The sequence below is a fragment of the Solanum stenotomum genome, chromosome 5, assembly GCF_019186545.1.
Source record: "Solanum stenotomum isolate F172 chromosome 5, ASM1918654v1, whole genome shotgun sequence".
Taxonomy (NCBI): domain Eukaryota; kingdom Viridiplantae; phylum Streptophyta; class Magnoliopsida; order Solanales; family Solanaceae; genus Solanum; species Solanum stenotomum.
Window position 1 is genome coordinate 32,376,082 of NC_064286.1, and position 20,509 is coordinate 32,396,590.

Here is a 20,509-nt window from a genome sequence, read left to right on the forward strand (position 1 = left end):
GTATAGATATCTAAAAAATTCAATCCTCCATTGTATTTGGGCCTGCATAGCTTCTCCCAAGCAATTACATAAGGAATAACTTTGAAAAAACTATAACTTGACAGAATGAAAATAATTGTACCATTTGTCTTGCATGCTCTCGGTGAGTCCGGGAACCTCCAGTATGGCATGAGGGACCAGATCCTGCACCACATTTTTCACTTAGTCAATTTTTTGAACATTTTGCAGATTTAGCCTTAAAATCCTCAGTATCATAGTGAGGCTTCGAGCTCTCCCAAATAGATTTTGGGATATTTTTTCATTTCACCTCAGAGGATCTTGCTTCACATAACATGCTCTTGTATTGTATTGAACATTTTTTCAAAAAATGATCCTTTATGGAACCTTCAATTGCAGTATTCCAATGGAATCGTTTCTGTTTAAAAAGATGAAGAAAAATATCACATGAATTGATATAACAAAAATTCTAAATGAATAAATTCATTACAAAATGATAGTAAAATAGAATTTATGCGTAGAATGGGTACATGAATATGATAGTAGAAGGACACACATTCATATATGAGAAGATGTACCAAAACAAGCATCATGGGTGTTAAAAAAAGATCGGAAAGGGCAGAAGAAGTATATTGAAGAATCTGGAAAGAATGTGGCTGAACTGGGAAGTATAGCCAAGTTCTCTGTTAGGAAATTATATGTGCAGTGTAGAGAAAATTACAAAAAAGTCCCATGGAAGAGGTTAACCCACAATAACAATGGTCTGCCTAAATGGACCTTCATTCGGTACTTGTCTATATTGGACAATTATACACCAAAGATAGGCTTCTTGGTCGGGGCTTTGTTGATCATATGAGTTGTTCAATGTGCAGAGATGCACATGAAACTATAGAGCACTTGTTTTTTCCATAGTCCATCTCACAGCATATGGGATAAGTTTTTAGAGTGGCAGGGCATAACAACAACTCCTAGGGGATGGAAGGATGAAGTAGACTAGGCAAGTATGTTAATGAAAGCCAAGAATCCCAAAACAGAAATCTACAGAACTGTCTTGGCTGGTAGTGTATACGATATTTGGATGGAAAGGAATAAACGTGTTTTCAAAGGTACACTAAGACGGCCTACAACTATAGTTAGACAAGTTATCCAAACTGTGTTCCAGAAGTGTAATAACAATAGAAAATTGGCTACATTGTTAGAAACTTTTTTTTTACCAGGTGAACTACTTTGCAGGCTTAAGTAATCTGGATAGCTGTTGTTTGATTCTTCCTTAAACGAGTCAACGACAATTCAAGTCTAACATATATGTACATAATCTTGTCGCAACTAATATACAAAATGTCATGCTATATATTTTAAACGTGGAAAGGTTTCCGAGGTGTTGGAGATCGATTCTCCAGTGATTGCAATCTTTGTTTTAAATGGAAAACTTCAACCTGCAACTGGAAAGCTCTTGCCCTTTCTCCAGCAAGGACTCCCCTTGTTGTATGCAGTTCCTTCTGTGTATCATCCATAACTACCTTGAGGAAAGCCACATCATGCTCAAGCCTGACATTATCAGAGTGGACAATGTTGGATAGACTGTTAGCCTCTTCCTGGGCCAATTCAACACTAGCTAGCTTTTGTTTAAGCAACTCCATTTCCTTTACAGCATCAGCCATCTTTTTCTCCATGTCCTGTTTACTCTTTACTGCTACTTCTAGAATTCCATTCTTTCTCATAAGGGAAGAAAGTGTTGCTTCATACTGCTGACAAGCACCTGATGCAATCCAGCTTTACAATTACCTTCTTGGAAGACAAAATCATCAGTGTCTTGAAAAAAGTTTGCACTTGCTTGTCTGTAATGAGTAGGCAAATTTCCAGATTCAGAGATAGTAGACATCTCCTCATACATAATTTTACTCCATTGCTGCTTGTTTTGATTCCTATGTCTAGTTGTTTGCTCCTTGTTCATGTGAAGGACTTTCATCTCCTGAAGTCTTAGTCATTTTTGCACTGGCAATGGGAAATTGAAAAATTGTTTGCGAAGTGAGACATTACCAGACACAGAACTAGGATCAATGAGAAAAGACTCTGACAATGATTTTCTACCAGCGCCATGATGCTCAACCGCAGAGGCTAGATTCTATCAGGCTATGGATTCCACATGAGAGGTAGTAGTACCATTAACTGGCTGAGAAGCAGGCCCAGTGGATGTCAAACGATTCCCAGATAGCAAGTTCCCAACAGCTTTACTTAAGCTTGATCTGTGACCCGTGGACAATTCATTTTTTTACATAATAAGTACCTCAACCTCATTTGATGGATCTTTTTTGAAACGACCAAAAGCCATAAGAAAATCCCTTTCCTTATGCTGCACAAGGACGAGGCCGAATCCCTTGTTGGTTGTGATAGAAGAAGCTGGTGAAGTAACAGCAACATACCATTCAAGTTTTAGAACATCAAATATTAAAGTCTCAGCATGTCTTCTTTTACTGCTACCACCCCCAGCAATATAGCATTTAGTTCCACAAAGCACTCCACAACAACCAGCTCTAGGTGAAGGATGGAGTCCACGTATTTTAATTCTTGACCATGCCATAGTCTCAAAGTCAAGTGTTTATAAGTCATTTAACGTCCTGGACTTTGACGATCCACCAAAAATCAGGAGCAATTTATCATCATAGAGGGCAGACACATGGTTTGATTTTGATGATGGACCTGTTCCCGTGCAATGAAGTGGAAGCCATGTCAAGGATATAAGATCAAACATATGCAGATCGTTTATCTTCCTCCTCTTTGCGTCTTCACCCCCAAATAAAATCAAAACTGAGCTTGCTCTAAGGACAGTATGACCACTACACGCAACCGGAACATCTCCTTTTGCTTCCAGAAGTGACCAGTATTCAGTTTCAGTGTCAAACGCCCATACTGAGACTGTCACTTGAGTGTCTGTTTTACCTCCAACCATAAGAATCTTTTTCCCCCATTGAACCAAAGCATAACCCTTGCATGCTGTGATCTATTTTTTACGATTTCTCTAAGGAGTATTGTTCACAAAATTTGTAGTACTGAATGAGACAATTGGTACTACCAATATAACAGTTTGTTCGACCAAAGATGAGGCAACCTGAGTTTTTCTTTTATCTAGTTGTAGGGATCTATTTCCATCAGCTATATTTTTCATTTTTTCTTGTTTGAGCTGTACGGTTTTACTTTTGTAATAAAATCAATAGTTACGAAATGAAATGATAGTATTGTTCTACCTTATCCTCCAGTAGAAGTACTTAATCTCTGGTGTAACTGACTTCCAATCATGTCCTTCGGGATAAAGATTTTTGTGATCGCCCGGGTTACATCGTTACTCGGCTCCAAACTTGTATAAATATAACAAATAAATATTTCAATACTCAATTTTATTTATGTAAATCAAGAAGTCGCTAGAGTCTATTATGAATGTCTTTAGCAATAATATAAGAGCTTGAAGAGGTAGAGGAAGTGAGGAAGAAAATATGGAAGTATTATAAAAAAGACAAGGACTAGATATTAATTATAAAATCCTACCTTAGTATATCTTGAAATGACTAGCTGGGAGGAGCCAATGTTTATCATGAATTCAATACATAGATTCAAATCTAAGCTTAGTCTGAAACAATTTAAAGAAAATTCTCTACTGAAAGCTAATGATATACTACAAAAGATAAGAAAGCATTTGAACATGTCGTGCAAGAGAAAAAGTTCAGGGAACTACACATGGGGAATTTCATCGCCACATTCTATAAATATGATTCATTACCACATTGTGTTTCCACATTCAACTATAACTTCTTGTATAAGAGAAAGGTAGGCACAAATTAAAAAGGAAAGACTCAAAATACAAACCGACTATCCTATTAGACCAAAAATGACCTTCTAGAGCTAACCGCATTGAAAAAATTCTAATCTGAGCACATTTATTAAAAATATTGACAAAAGTCAATTTTTGGTCAAAACTTAAAAAGTTAAAACGCATAACGGCTCAAAATGAAAATGAAAGCCTCAAAACCCTAACCAACCATCCTACTTGATGAAAAGTGATCTTCTGGAGCTATCCGTGCATATGAAATTCTAATTTGAGCACGTTTACCAAAATATTTATCAAATTCATATTATGGCCAAAACTAAAAGTTTAAACGACTTGCGACACAAACTGAAAATGAAAGCCTCAAAACCTAAACCAACCATCCTACTAGACCAAAGATGACCTTCTAGATTTAAGCGTGCTGACAAAATTCTAATCTGAGCAAGTTTACGAAAATATTGACCAAATTTAAATTTTTGCCAAAACTTCAAGGTTAAAACACCTAACGGCACAAACCGAAAATGAAACCCTCAAAATCCAAACCAACCATCCTATTAGACAAACAAAGACCTTCTAGAGCCAACCATGCTGACAAAATTATCATTCGAACACATTTACTAAATATATGGACAAATGTTAAATTTTGGCGAAAACTTAAAAGTTAAAACGACAAACTAAAAACGAAAACCTCAAAACCTGAACCGACCATCCTTATAGATGAAAAATAACCTTCTAGAGCTAACCGCACTGACGAAATTCTCATCTTAGCACATTTACCAAATATATTGACCAAATTCAATTTTTTTTCAAAACATAAAAGTTAAAACATCTAAAAACACAAATTGAAAGTGAAAGCCTCAAAACCCAAACCATGCAGCCTATTAGACCAAAAATGACCTTATGGAGCTAACAATGTTGGCAAAATTCTAATCAGAGCACGTTTACCAAAAATATTAAGCAAATTAAATTTTTGGCCAAAACATAAAAAGTTAAAATGCATAACGGCACAAACTGAAAATGAAATCCTCAAAACCCGAACCAACCATCCTATTACACCATCAAAATCTTACCGCACTGACAAAATTCTAATCAGAGCACATTTATTAAAAATATTGACAAAAGTCAAATTTTGGTCAAAACATAAAAATTAAAACACCTAACGGCACAAACATAAATTAAAGCCTCAAAACCCGAACCAACTATCCTACCAGATGAAAAATGATCTGTCGGAGCAAACCGTGCTGACGGAATTCTCATCTGAGCACGTTTACCAAAAATATTGACAAAGTCAAATTTTGGCCAAAACATAAGATTTAAAACACCTAACGACACAAACTGAAAACAGAAGCCTCAAAATTCGAACCAACCTCCCTATTAGATCAAAAATTATGTTCCAAAGCTAATCACAGTGACAAAATTCTAATTCGAGCACATTTATCGAAAATATTGACCAAAGTCAAATTTTGGTTAAACCTTAAAAGTTTAAAACGCCTAGCAGCACAAACTGAATATGAAAGCCTCAAAACCCGACCCAACCATCCAATTTGGCCAAAAATGACCTTCTGGAGCTAACTGCACTGAAAAAATTCTTATCTAAGCACGTTTACCAAAAATATTGGCCAAAGTCAAATTTTTGCCAAAACTTTAAATATCACGTTAGCTTAGGGAGAAAATATTTATTCAGTATTACATCATTAAATTTACTTTTGTTTCAACACTAGATGATGATTTACCAAACAATTTAACTTCTCAATTGGTAAATTTACCAACTATTCATGTATCCGTTAGTAATTTAATAATTTACCAATAAATTTTATCATAGTTGGTAATAGTTACTACTAAACATTCATATTACCAACTAAAAATTAATATGTAGGTTAATATTACCAATAGATCAATGATCGGTTGGTATAATACCAACTATTTCAACTATGTTAGTAATTTACAAACAACAATCTTTATTCGTCGATAAAATTTCCAATTGATTAGATATTTGTTGGCAGGTTTACCAACAAATTACATTTCGTTACAAATTTACCAACACATTTATATTTGGTCGGTAATTTAGCAACAAAATATTGTCGTTGGTAAATGGTTTGTTAGTAATTCATTGGTAATTTGTTAAAAAACTATATAAACAATTTTTTTGTCATATTTACCAACTGATATATACTTCGTTGGTAATATTACCAACAAAAGATGTGCATTAGTAATATTTCAGTTGGTAATCCGTTGATAGAAAATTGCTAAATTTGGCGCCATTTTTTCCCGCTGTATTTACCAACTAAAATACTTAGTTGGTAATATTTTGGTTGGTAATCTGTTAGAATTTTGTTGTTAAGATTTCAAATATAATTCGATTAGAAATATGTTGATAATTTATTAGTAAACTACTAACCAACTTAAGTTGTTAGGAAAATATGTTGGCAATATGGGTTTTTTTTTTTGCAGTGTAAGGACCTGGCTCACTTAAAGGGTGCCATGCACGAGATAGCTAGACAAGCCTTTTTGAGAGATACTTCGATGGTGGGCTCCAGCGGAGCCAAGGATGCTGAGACACTGGGAACTGGTGCCCAAACAGATGGAGCGACGGACATTCAGACTTTACCCCAGGCTTAGCTTGGCAGGATGACATTTCCCCTCCCTCTCTGTTACTTTTTAGACTATTTTTATTTTTAGTTGCATTTGAGGACTACTGCATATTTTGTTGGTGGGGTGAGGTATTTTCATACCTACCTCTTTTGTGGGTTGTTTTTTGAATATTGATTTTGGTTGTGTTTTGTGATTATTGAGATTATTTTGTTTATATATATATATATCTTGGTTGTGGTATTGAGGATGTTCTTAGCTTGTGGCCCATTGTTTTGATATAAGAGCGGTTTTGAACCAAATTTTAAAAAAAAATCCACCTCTTGTGTGTCTGATTGTGATTGTTCTTGTACAAATTTGAGTGTCGATTGTGGTCAATACCAATGACTTGAATAGTGCTCTTAATTGAACAAAATGAATGTGCGGCCACGATGAGGTAAACAAAGTTACATATGCAATATGTGAACTTTGAGTATCTTATTGTGACTAGCCAATTATCAATAAAGTCTCTTGTGATGAACATTGCACGTTAACTAGAAAGTGTGGAGTCTTGTTTGATGATTGTATCAATGCCTTATGTGGTGAGGTCATCTTGAACATTGTATTTGATGACACCTAGAATTTTCCCCATTGGTCCGATTGATTGAAGTGAAGCAAGCAATTGAAATGATCTTAGGCGAGAATTTTGAAGAGTGAACCAATTTGACAATATACTTTTTTTGTGGTCACCCTTGTGAGAAGTGTGAATCTTGTTTTGTCACCCATTCAACCTATCCTTTTCTTGAAAGAAACTTGAACAACTTTGACCTCTTTATCCATTAACCCATAATCTTCATGAAGTTTTGGTTTGTTTGAATAGCCAACTTAGGCCAAAAGCCTAAGTTGAGGGTGTGGTGAAAATGAATGAAAGTCAAGAAGTGTGAATAATCCTCCCTTTGATCGATTGTTCTGAAAAACATGGAACCCCTCCATGTAAAAAAAAAACGAGAAAAGAAATGAAAGAAAGAAAGAGAAAAGAAAATGACTGAAAAAGAGAAAACGTTGTGAAATAAAGTAGTGAAAATTGCAAAAGAAATGGGGTATCCGGTAGTTCATATGAAGTTGAATAATCGTGAATTATCAGCATGTTTGAAAGGTTAATGAAAAGGAGGAAAGTGATGTTCAGACCATACTCCATGAAGGTAGAAGCCACTAAGCTTAAATGACTATACATTTACACTCAGCCCCGTTACAAGCCTTGAAAAGACCTTTGTGATCTTGAGTGAGCAGAAATAAATGTTGATTGGAAAATAAGGGTAAACCTATGGGTGAAGTCATGCTTGTGTTCATCTTTTTGAGTGTGAGAGTTATATGTGATTCCAGTACTTTAAATTGTTGAGAAATTTTGTGTGAATATGGAATCATATTTGTTATGAGGTTATTTGAATACTTTTGTTGAGCTTGAACTTGCATTTGAAGCAAGCATTGTGAGCTTGAGCATACTTGATGATGGTTAGTGACAATTTGAAACTTTGAGTGCACAATTGATCATTGTATGAGTAGTTTGAACCTTGTTGTGTGTATTTATGTTGAGTCTTATGCAGCACTATTTGTAGACATCCTTATTGAACTACTAATCTTGAGTTTTACTTGAGGACAAGGAAAAGTTTAAGTTGGGGGTGTTGATGAGTCTGAGATTTCGACTCATTTAGGGCTTTGTTTTGATAGTATAAGCGTCCTCAAATGCCTATTTTATACTCTAAACTGATGTTAAAGTGTTGATTTGCAACTTGGATGCTAAGGAGCAAGGCAAGACACTACCAGACAAAAAGGAACTAAAAAGCTGAAGAAGTGAAGAAAAGTGATCTTGGTGATTGCCAAGACCACTCGGAGCGACGCCAAGTGGCTCTTCTAGCCCCCTAAAGTTCCAGTGTGCCAGCCCTTCGGCAAAACCATGTTGGCAACATAAATGATCAGTCAGCGAATCGCCAATCCACTCTGTGACAACAAGTTGGATTGCCCAAAGATACAGAACCTGGAAGGCTGATAACAAATGCAAAATGGCGATGGATGGGAGCAAAGGGTGGATCACCGAATTACTCAGCGAGGCTTGACTTATTCCGCCAACTGGACTTTCCAGCTAAATTTTGGGAAACTATAAATTAGAATTTTAAATGAAATTTGGGGAGTTCTCTCCCAGTTATTGCAGCTCCCATTCTAAAGTTAGAGTTTTCTCTTAGTTTTTCAGTTCTTATTGTAGATTTTGAGGATTTCTATGCTTAATTTTGAGGATTTGTAATTGGGTTTCTGAATTTCTGCAATTTGGACCATTGTAAAGACTTGAGAACCTTAACCCAGATCATGGCAAATTTATTTGGTAATCGTTTCTCTATTTTTATGATGTGTAGCTAAAACCCCAATTCTTGAGGTGTGATCATGTGATTATGGGCTGAATTAGCTTATGGGTATTGTTATTTACTTATTTTAATGCTTAATTAAAGAGTGTTTAATTGATAGTTGTATTTTAAACAAAGATTATAGTTGCAAATGCAATTCAAACTTTTAATTTTTGGCTTGCTTGAAAAAGAGGTTTTAGAATCAAAGCTTTCAATTGATGATTATAGTTATCAGGCTGATATGTGTATAGCTCGAAAGAGTGAATCCTAATATCGATTCAACCTATCTAGCTAGAGAGAGTAGATGAATTAAGGTATGGGTTGTGCTTATTTTCGAAGCTTGTTGATGTTCGAAAGAAATCACTTGAATCTTGATAGTTGTTTGAGAGAAAGCTATCTTACTTATAGTCTAGCCTACCCACTGATATTTAGCTATTTATCAGTAGTTTCAATTACCCATACAACGAAATTTACCTATAATCGATCACATCCCAAGAATCTCTCTCTATATTGATATTTCCTCTATTTTGCTTGTGTTGCAACTGATATTTCACAATACAAATTGCCTCATCTGACATTCGTTGTCACACCCTTAGATTTGATTGCATGTTTTTGATAAATTCTATCCCTATAACCGAATAGACCACTTTATAACTTTATAACTTAATTTAGACACGTACCACTTCCTATGGGATCGAACCCCAACTCTTTGTTGGGTTTTATTCTAGCTAACGAATGTTACACCTAGATTGGATGAGGTGTACTTGAGACGTTTAATCAGTCGCATCTTGCATTTCTTGGCCCTTAGGTGAGGAATGTCGTTTTGTCTACGTGGACTAAAAACTTTAGGATGTAGGGTCCTTGTACCTCATCTATACACTCATCAATTAGTTCATATGATATAGAAAAGTGTTTTTAATGAAATTCAAGTTGCCTCAACTCCAAAGTAGCATTTTTTACAACATTCTCACTTTTGTTCTCTTTCTCAACATCAATATTAAGGAATATGGTATAGTTGAATGGTTGGAATTCCTCTTTTTGCTCCACTAGTTGGTCATCATCCATGACAATTGGTAATTGGCTTCAGACGCCTCAATATTTTTGTTCAAGGGAGCTTCTAAGTCATGAATATCTTAGCCAAATTGATCTGTTTCTTGTGTGATCTCAACTCTTCCTTCAATCTGTTGAGTTGCCATGTATATTAGACCATCACAGATAGACTCTTGAAACTTTAGAAGTTGAGTTTGTTCTTGTAGCCAAGATTGACTCACTATCTCTGTTTCTCAAAACTTTCTCCTTGTTGGGCTTCAATCTCTTCTAATTTACTGTAATTTCTAATTGAATAGCGTCAAGCTTATCGTGCAGTCTCATGATTTTTGATTGCTCTTCCGCGCAGTCAAATATTTGTTCCGTGATTTTTGAATTTAACTTTGTTCAGCATGTCTGTACATTCCATAAGTGAATTCACATTGCACGTCTCTTGTTTTACATTCTCCACTTCATTGCCCCTGCCAACATCACAAATAACAAAATAATCATAATAGGGGTTCGGGGGGAGGTAATGAGATTTAGGACAACCATTCCAATCAATATATTGACGACTACATATATGACATATAGGACACTCGATATATCAAAGTGGTATCCATTACTATAATTACAAGGATTTTTATAAGAATACTTATTACCCAACCATGATTTTTCCCAATCATCCATATCAGTAAGAGTACCAAATTATTCAAAGAAAAAAATAACAATTAATTGTTTAGAAAAAAAACTAATTAAAAGCAATAAAATAAATAAATAAATATATAAATAAAAAGTATAACCTAGAAGAATACTTAATTTCTAAGTCCCCGTCAACGGCACCAAAGACTTGTTACTCCCAATTGCACACGCAAGTGTACGCGGTCGCGCAAGTAATATAGTGACTCTTAAAAGAACGGAATTATCAAACCCAAAGGACTTATCAATTAACTATTTTACTAAAATATACTAGTCTAATTAATTATTTAAGAGTGCCAAAAGAATTTGATTTTTATTTAAATACTAAGAATGCAAAAATTAAATAATAAAATTACTTACAATGGTTTGAAAAAATCCTAGGCTGCAACATGTATAGGGTTTCGTGTATCACATCTCATGCATGAATTAACTACGGTTATCACATTACTGATATACAAGGTTGATTTTATGATCATGGTCTCCCGATCTCTAATTGTCTACTCCAATTAGCTGTCTAACTACATCGTTGAGCGAGGATAGGCAGTCCTAATTGGCGAGCATTTATATTTTATCATGTTTCGTAACCAAGCTAGGTGTTCGTTCAAGTGTAACTCCTAAGCACAAATCAACTCAATTTAATGAATGATCAAGCTTTTTGTATCCTTTGGTCTATCTACCTCTTCGTCTCCCGAGTTCAATAATAGACAATATATTTATTTCTATGGTGATCAAGCATGAAATATTAAAATAAGAATACAAAAGAAATTTAAGAGATAACCAATATTAATTCAAAACAATCGATATTCAACAATTACCCATAGCCACAGCCCTAGAACAAGGGACTTTAGCAACTAATGTCTAAGAAAAGAGGAAGAAAGGAATCCTAAAAAGTATTGACAACTTTATACTTGATGCCTATGATTGATTTCCTCCAAAATAATTATTTCTATGGACTATTTCTAAATACAGAAAACCCTAAATAAAACAACTGAGTCCAAATCAAATTGGGAAACCGAAACTAAAAAGGAATTGAATTCCTTTTTTTTTCTTTGACGTGAACAGTAGCCAACCGCCTCAACTGTTTGTTGCGGTCCATCGGTGACTGCCACGTGAAAGTTCAATTTGCATCGATTCACAATTTGCAGCCATATGCACTTCTTATATATTATATATTATTATATTCATTTTGATCCATTAAGCTTCCTGTTTGATTTTCTTCTTCAACATTCAATCTTCAATTTATTTTTAGCTTCAAACTTCTTCAACTTTACGACAATTACTTCTACAAATAAAATACACTATTTAGCACAATCAATAAAATTTATTTTCAAAAAGTGAAAATATAAATAATCAATGTGAGACAAATAATGAATAAAATATATATTTCCGGCCTTTAAGGAAGCAATCACGTTTGCTATTTTTATTTAGTTGTTAGAGGACTGCTATGACACGTGTGTCAAGTTCTTTTTGTGCATTCTTTTGGTCTCATGAAACAATTTTACTGTTTTACGGGTTTTGTTATGTTTCACAGAGGAACCACAACTTTTATGTTGTATGACGAAAATAATCTTCTGCTGTAGACACATTACTGAAGTTTACATATGAAACATCAAATAAGTCGAAGTGTATAGGGTGCTCAATGAGAAGCTACACGGGTCTATCCTCTATCTTTCCATGGCCGCCTTTGCCTTTTTATTCTCCATGTAAGATTCTGCAATTTTGTTTGACGAATCAAGTCTGATATCTACTCTCATCGGTGCTTGGATTTTAACTTCTATGACATTGTGGAACTGTTAGAATGTAAGTTGTTAGTTTGGTGCTTCACTCAATATAATTCTGTTAAATGATAGGTGTGTTTATAGCATTCTCATGGTATTAATGTCTGACCCCTCCCCTCTCCCAAAATGTATGAAATAAGATGAATCTCAGTATTTGCCATATCTATTCAGGTTCTATGATGAAGATAATGAATATAATGAATGGTCGGGCACCATTGAATTCTGTTTATGAGGTATTCAGATTGGAACATTTTTCTTAAGTGGTGATTGTGGCTGCAAGAAAAATTGAAAGTTCAAGGTAAGTTTCTTGTCTCGTGATTTAATGACTCTACTTTCTAAGCTTTTAAATGTTGTACTTGGTTATGTATTACATGTGTCAAGTATACTAGGATATTATGTCTACGTTTATGCATATTTCCTCATACTTAGTACATTTAATGTACTAATGCATACTTGTGCCAATATTATTTCATAATATAGGGTTCGACGTTCCTCTTCCCACTCGTGGCTAGATTTGGATTGCTATTCTCTTTTGGATTGGTGAGTCCTCATACTCCGAGGGAAAAGTCATGAAGATGATTTATTACTTTTATTGTTTACTGATTAACGTTTCAAGCACACCTCATCCAATTCTGGGTGCAAACGATCGTTAACTAGTATAAAATCCAACAAAGAGTTGGGGTCGAACCCACAGGGAGCGGTACATGTTCAAACTCAAGTATAAAGTACAAACGTGATCTAATCAGTGATAGGAATAGAAATTATTGAAAAATACAAGGAAACAAGTCCAAGGGGGTTGACACAAATGTCAGATGAGGGGTTTTGGTTTGCAATTATCAGCTACAACACAAACAAAACAAGAGGAATTTTGGGGATGCGATCGTTATAGGCAAATTTCACTATATGGGTAATTGAAACTACTAATAAATAGCTAAATATTAGTGGGTGGGCTAGACTTTGAGTGAAATTGTTTTCTTTTGAACAACTATCACTTTTCAAGTGATTTGTTTCAAACATCAACAAGCTTAGCAAATAAGATCAGTCCACAACCTTAATACATCCTCTCTCTCGAGCAAGATGGGTAGGATTGTGTTTAGAATTCACTCTTTCGAGCTGAACCCATATCAACCCAATACGTACAAACCATTAATCAAAAGCTTTGGTTCCAAAGCCTCCCTCTCAAGCAAGCTAAGAACTTATAATTAGAATTGCATTTGCAACTACCTACAATTCATAGATTAAAACACAAATAATGATTATACCCACTTCAATATAGCATTTAAATTAGAAATTACCAATAGCCATAAGCTAGTTCAAACCATAATCACATGATCACACCCCAAGAATTGAGATTTTAGCTAAATATTATAAAAAGATAAAAAAAAATATCAACTAGATTAGCCATCAGCTGGTTAATAGTCTCCAAGCCTTTACAATGTTTTCCAAAGGCTAAATTCAAAGGTCCACTAGCAAATCTTCAAGTATGATCCTCAAAAAGCTTCAAAGTCTACAATGGAACTCTAAAACTAAAAAGAAAACTCTACTCAATGATCGCATGATAATAAATTTACAATTAAAAACTCAATTTATAGTTGCCCAAAATTTGGCCTGAAAAGCCATTAGGCGAGATAAGTAGGGCTCACCGAGTGGTTCGGTGATCCGCCCTTTGCTCTCTTCCATCGCCATTTTGCATTGGTTCTCAACATCCCCAAGTCATGTAACCTAGGGCGATCCATTGCGTTATCGCTGAACCGATCGACGATTCACCGACTGCCCATTTATGTCGCCGACTTGGTTTCTTCCCCCAAGGCTGGCACACTGGAATTTTAAGCGAGCTGATAACACTCGGCGGTTCGCCGAGTGGTCTTAGCGATCACCATGATCGCCTTTCTCCACTTCTTCAGCTTGTTTTGATCCTTTTTGCCTGTTAGTGTCCTTACATTCATCCTTAGTTCACATACCTAAAAATCAAGGATTTAACATCTGTTTATAGCACAAATTAGGCATTTGAGGAACAAAGCCCTAAATGAGTCCAAATCTCGGACTCATCAATACCCCCAACTTAAACTTTTGTTTGTCCTCAAGTAAAACTCAAAATCGGCAATTCAATTAGGATGTCTCAAATAGTGTTGAATAAGACTCAACATGAGTGCACACAAAAGGGTTCAAACTACACATACAATGCTAAATTGTGCACTCAAAGATTCAAATTGTGACTCACCATTTTCAAGGATACTCAAGTTCACAATACCTGCGTCAAATGCAAGTTCAAGCTCAAAAAAGGTACTCAATTGCTCTCACAACAAAAATGATTCCACATTCATACAAAATTCTTCAACAATTTAAAGTTCTGGAATCACATACAACTCTCACACTAAAAAAGATGAACACATGCATGAATACACCAATAGGCTTGCCCATATTTTTCAATCAACATTCGTTTCAGGTCACTAAAGATCACAAAGGTCTTTTAAGGCTTGTTACGGGGCTGAATGCAAAGGTATGGTCATTTAGGCTTAGTGGCTTCTACCTTCATTAAATATGGCTTGAAAATCACTCTTTCTCCTTCTCCTTCACATTCAAACATGTTCAAACTCCACCCCATTATTCAACTAGACATGGATCACCGGATACCCCATTTTTTACTATGTTCACACACTTTATTTCACAATTCTTGCTCTTTTTCGGTCTTTTTATTTTCTTTCTTATTTTCTTCTTCTTTCTCTCTATCTTTATATATATATATATATATTTATATATATGGAGGGGTTTCATGTTTTTCAAAATAGTCCAACAAAGAGGGAGTTGCTTTTACACTTCTTGACTTTCCTTCTTTTTCACCACATCCCCAACTTAGGCTTTTGGACTAAGTTATCTATTCAAACATACCAATACTTCATGAAAGTCATAGGTGATGGGGTAAAGAGGTCAAAGTTGTTCATGTTTCTTCCAAGAAAATGGTAGGCTCAAAATGTGTCAAGCTAGGTTCACACATCTCACAAGGTTGGCCACAAAGAGGTATATTGTCAAATTTCGCTCACTCTTCAAAATTCTTGCCTAAGATCATTTCATTTGTTCACTTCACTCAATCAATCGGACCAACATGGAAAGTTCTAGGTGTCATCAAATACATGTTCAAGACGACCTCACCACACAAGGCAATGGTACCAATATCAAACAAGACTCCACATTTTCTAGCTAGTGTGCAATGTTCATTACAAGAGACTCATTCGACAATCAGCAAGTCACAATGAGATGCTAAAAGTTCACATATTGCCTTATCGTAGCTGCACATTCATTTTGTTCAATTAAGAGCACTATTCAAGTCATCGATATTGACCACAATCGATACTCGAATTTGCACAAGAACAACCACAATAACACACACAAGAGGTGGCAAATTTTAAAATTGGTTCAAAAACCACCTTTCACATCAAAACAATGGGCCACAAGCGAAGAACATCCGCAACACAATTCAACAACCAAGATATATATCAAAACCAATAAGCTCAATACGCACAAAAAAATTCACAAGATGTAGGTATGGAAAAATTTACTCTTGAGACTTTGTACGTGATGTATGAGTTACTTTTCAATCACTGTTATGAAGTTTTGTAATGGTTTGTCAAGAAATAGTTATGATTCTGCAAATGAGATGTCTTACTTAAACTCTCTTATGATATATTCTATTGTATTTTTTGTATGTCAAGTGGCTTGTGTAAGTCCTTCTCAAGGTCTTGTACTCCATGTCGCGTGTACGGTATACCTTGAGTTCTGACACTGGGCGACTTGGGATTGGAGTTGGTTTGAGCTTGGAGTGTTGTACCGATTACTTGGCAATGGACGCTGTTCCACGTTCGTTTTGATGTGGTTAAGATTTGATCATTCGAAAACTCTTTCTAGTCACAGAATAAAGGCCTGGTCATGCTGCTCACGATCCTTTTGCAGAGTTGATTCCTACTATTCATCATTTAACTGTCTTGTCTTATCCTCTATGGAGTCAACACACTTATGGATATGGCCCAACGCCCCCGGGAGATTCATCCGCGCTTTTATGCTCAAGCTTTGTACTCTTTAGATGGGCGGCTATTGTTGGTTACTTGAAGGTCTTTCACGGTTAGAAGCTTGGTCTATGCTTTCTCCAGAACTGGACTTACCGTATCTCATTTTTAGTAGATAGCTATTATGTGTACATGTTGGGCTTATAAGGGTCTGTTCTCTTTTTACTTAAACTTGCGCATGAGTGTACCTTTTAGGCTTATGGGGGTCGAGTTAGATTTAGTTTATTGTACTTAGTTCTTTCTATTTTAGTACACTCATGTGCACTTCTTTGAAATTTCTCGTTGACCTCTGTTTGTGTCTAGATTCTATCATTTCATAGTTCTTTACATTTCCTGCTCAGTCGACTTATGATGCCTACTGAGTACATGTTGTTTTGGTACTCATACTACACTCTCCATCTGTTTCATAATGCGGGTCTGAGTACCAGCTACCACCATTGATTACTCGAGTGTGTTGCATCTTGGACTGGAGGTGAGGGTAAGAACTTGGCATCCTGGACTTACCGGTCTCCTTCAGAATTTTGTACAACTAGTCTTTTGTATTTTGAGACAAGCTTCGTATTTGGGGTCCACTTTTGAGACTTTTACTCTTTTATTTAGACAACTCTACACTTGTGACTTTCAAGTTCTTAGAGGGATCTATTATGTATATATCTTTTGGTTTGCTTCCGATTTTGTTCTATTTTTGTTGTTGATTGATTGCTTCTGCGATGTTTCTACCCTTATATCCATTAATTGTTGTTTCGGGTTAAGGGTTAGCTTACTTATTGGTGGGTTAGAGTAGATGTCATCATTACTCAAGAAATCGGATCCTGACACCTTGTGCATTTTCATTATAATGAGAGATTTGGTGTAAACATGTGATGCAAGTAAATTTTCATCCGGAGGGATGAGGGGGAGCAGTGACATGTATAATTGTCCAATAAATCAAAAGTATTACTAGATACTTTCATGATTTCGATATGTATCTTTGTCAACTCACATAATTCTACCTAAAAATTCAATCATACGATAGGAAATATTTTGAGTGAAAATATGATTGTTTTTATTTTTTGCAAGAAGAGGATAAAACAGAAAAATGGAAGCATTATTGTTTGATACTAGTGTTGGGTTAAAATTATATAAATAAATACACCTTAGAAAATTCTTTTATACTCTAAAGATTAAAGAAATTCATAATAGGAATTGATTCTCTATAGATAATATCTTATGAAAAACAAATTCAAATTAGTTGGAAAAGTTATCAAAAAAAAAAAAAAAAGATATCAGATGATCAAACACAACAAGAACCAAGTTTAAAAAGTAGATATTAATAATGATAAAAACATATCACTAAACTTGTTTTCCCAATGTGACAATAACCCAAAATACTAATCTTCAATGACAATAAATTTAATTCATCACTAAACCTCTGAATCTCCAACACAAAAATCTTTGTAGATAAATTCTTGTACTTCTTAAAATTTGCACTTGAACAATGTATAATTATTTTTCAAATGAATTTATTTTATTTTTTAAAGATGGTTTCTTGGTATCACTTTTCTTCATCCTCACAAGTACCAACTAGACTATGTTAGAACATACATCAGATCTTCTAAGTTGTTGGATTAGGAGAGATGACAGAGAGCAATTCCTTTGTGTTTTTGGTGGACAATATGTAAGAAAAGAAATGGGAGGTGTTTTGAGGGAAGGTCTAATACTCTGCAAAAGATTAAATGGAATTGCATCGTAAATTTTCATTTTTGGTGTAAACTAGCAAATGTTGAAGATGTTCAATCGATAGATTTATTAGGCTCTTTGTTGATAACTTTTTGGAGGTTTTCATCATATTCTTAATGCCGAGGAATACAATTTGATAGGAGTGCATATTGCATTCTCATGTTTCTTATTAAATTACACATTTCTTTTGTTGTATTAATGTCTGACCCTTCCCCTCTTCCAGCCAGTACTAAAGAAGAAGAAACCCAGTAGTTGTTATATCTATTCAGGTTGTATCGTGAAGATAATAAAGGGTATACGTGGGAGGTGCCCTTTTTAGAATTCTGTTCATGAGTTGCAGCTCAAATAAATTCTCACTGATTATTTTTGTGAATTCAGCTATGAGGTTGCTAGCGTACAAAGAAAAATTTGATGGGCCACCTCACTCTCATGCTAGCCAAGTATTAAACTTGTGTCGAAGTATATATGCTCAAGAAAGATTTTGATGGTTTTATTTTTCAGCTACTTTATTCTCGTGAAAATGTTGTACTATTTAACAAGTATGATGTTGTATCAGTATCGGCTACGAAGGACCTAAGACTTGAATAAAGTGACCAGTATGAGAGGTATCCATCCATTAGGTTGAAGGATTCTATATTCTGCTTATTGAACCAAAATTTCCATCTAAGCTTCTTTTAAATTGTTAATCTCCTAGATTCCTTGGTTTAATTGGCATTGTTTTTCTTTGTTGCTCACTTCTCAGAGATGTGTTTTCTAGTGTCATGATTTGTTACGAAAATTGCATCTCGTAAACTTGATTGTTTGCAAATTATGTGTTTCAATGAATAAATGGTGATAGTTCAGGTAGGAAAAAGAAACAAAATGTAGTTAGAGTGAGAGTTGGCGAAGAAGTAGTAGTTCAGGTGTGTTTTAAATTTTTCATAAGCATCCCTTTTTTTATCTTTGGCGGTCCTATTATTGTTTACTAGCTTGATGAAGGATCGAAGATGATAATTGGTGAAAATGTATTGTTCACTTGCAGTAATAACATGATTTCTGATCTTAGGGTGCTGGAACATACATGTTTCATATCGATGATCAGCATGTTATAGATGCCACAAGGGCTGGAAGCATTGCACATTTAATCAACCGTTTTTGTGAAGTACGTATAATCTTTCTTCACCTATTACCCTTTTCCTTTGATGGTTTTGTTCTCTTGCGGTAAATTGTTGTTTCCACACTAGCACCTACATTACATGAACATAGATGCTGTGAGGTGTCATTTGTTGTGTGCCGAAAATAGACTTGTGGAACTGGTCTTGTTGTTTGGAATGGAAATTCGTGAGGCTCGTGATATCTACGAGGACTGAGGAACTTAATTTCTTAAGTATTATTCAAAATCATAATAAAAAGTTGTCTGAACTTTTTAGTAATTTTTCTTTGTTGGTTCTAAATTGCATTTTTTTTCAACAAACAACTTCACTATGTTAATGCTTAATAGGTCTCAATGAGTTGAGAATATGCAACAACATAGATTAGGATGGTAATCATATTTAAGTCTTTGAGATTAATCCTCATACTATAATGGTATTCGGAGCGTTAGTAATAGGAATATGAATAGATTAAATAGCAAACGGTTCTAAACTGCCCAATATATGTTAACTACTAATTGGAAAGAGACTGCCATTAATTAGAAATTAAAAAAAAACCACCACCCAAAAAATTTATTTAAAGAATGATTAGCTGTTAATTCACAAAAGCTACTTTATTCAAATTATTGTGTATGAATTGTTCTCTTTCTTTTAGTGGTGAACAAACAACAAGAAAAATAAGACTTATGAAAGAACTTTGAGAAGACTTTGGTGTAGAGGAAGAAGAAGATTTTGTGAAGGAGCATCACAACGATGGTCGATCTTGTAATTGGTGTTAATGTTAAAATTGTGCTTGACAAGCTGCTTTCTCTCACTATTGAGGAGACCAAAAGTTTAAGGAACTGGAAGAAAGATCTGGAAATGTTGACCCAAAATGTATCATTGATCCAAGCTTTCATTCATGATGCTGAGAGACGGCAAGTTGACGATCAGTCTGTCGAAAAATGGTTCAAGATGCTTGAGAGAGAGTTGCTGAAGATGCTGAAAATGTGTGTGATGAATTCAAATATGAATCTCTCAAAGAAGTGATGAACATCCGAACAAAACTAATTCAAAAATTCAGCAACTTCTTTTCTAATTCTGATTTTAAGTACAAAATATCTCAAAAAATCAACAACATCAATGAAGAGTTGAGGGCTATCAATCAATTAGCCAAATGCCTCGGTCTCCAATCACTGATGGTTCCTTCTCGGCAAATACTACAAAATCGAGAAACATATTCCATAGTTGTTGCTCCAGATGTTGTTGGTAGAGACAAAAATGTGGCTGAAATTAAGGAGAAGATGCTGAACACAGAGAGGAAGTTGTTTTGTCC

At 35.0% G+C, this 20,509-nt stretch overlaps 1 pseudogene; it reads right to left on the reverse strand.

Annotated features, from left to right (window-relative positions):
* Positions 1 to 1,280: 1,280 nt before the first annotated feature.
* Positions 1,281 to 3,163, reverse strand: LOC125863864 (acyl-CoA-binding domain-containing protein 4-like; annotated as a pseudogene).
* Between the last annotated feature and the right edge of the window lie 17,346 nt (positions 3,164 to 20,509).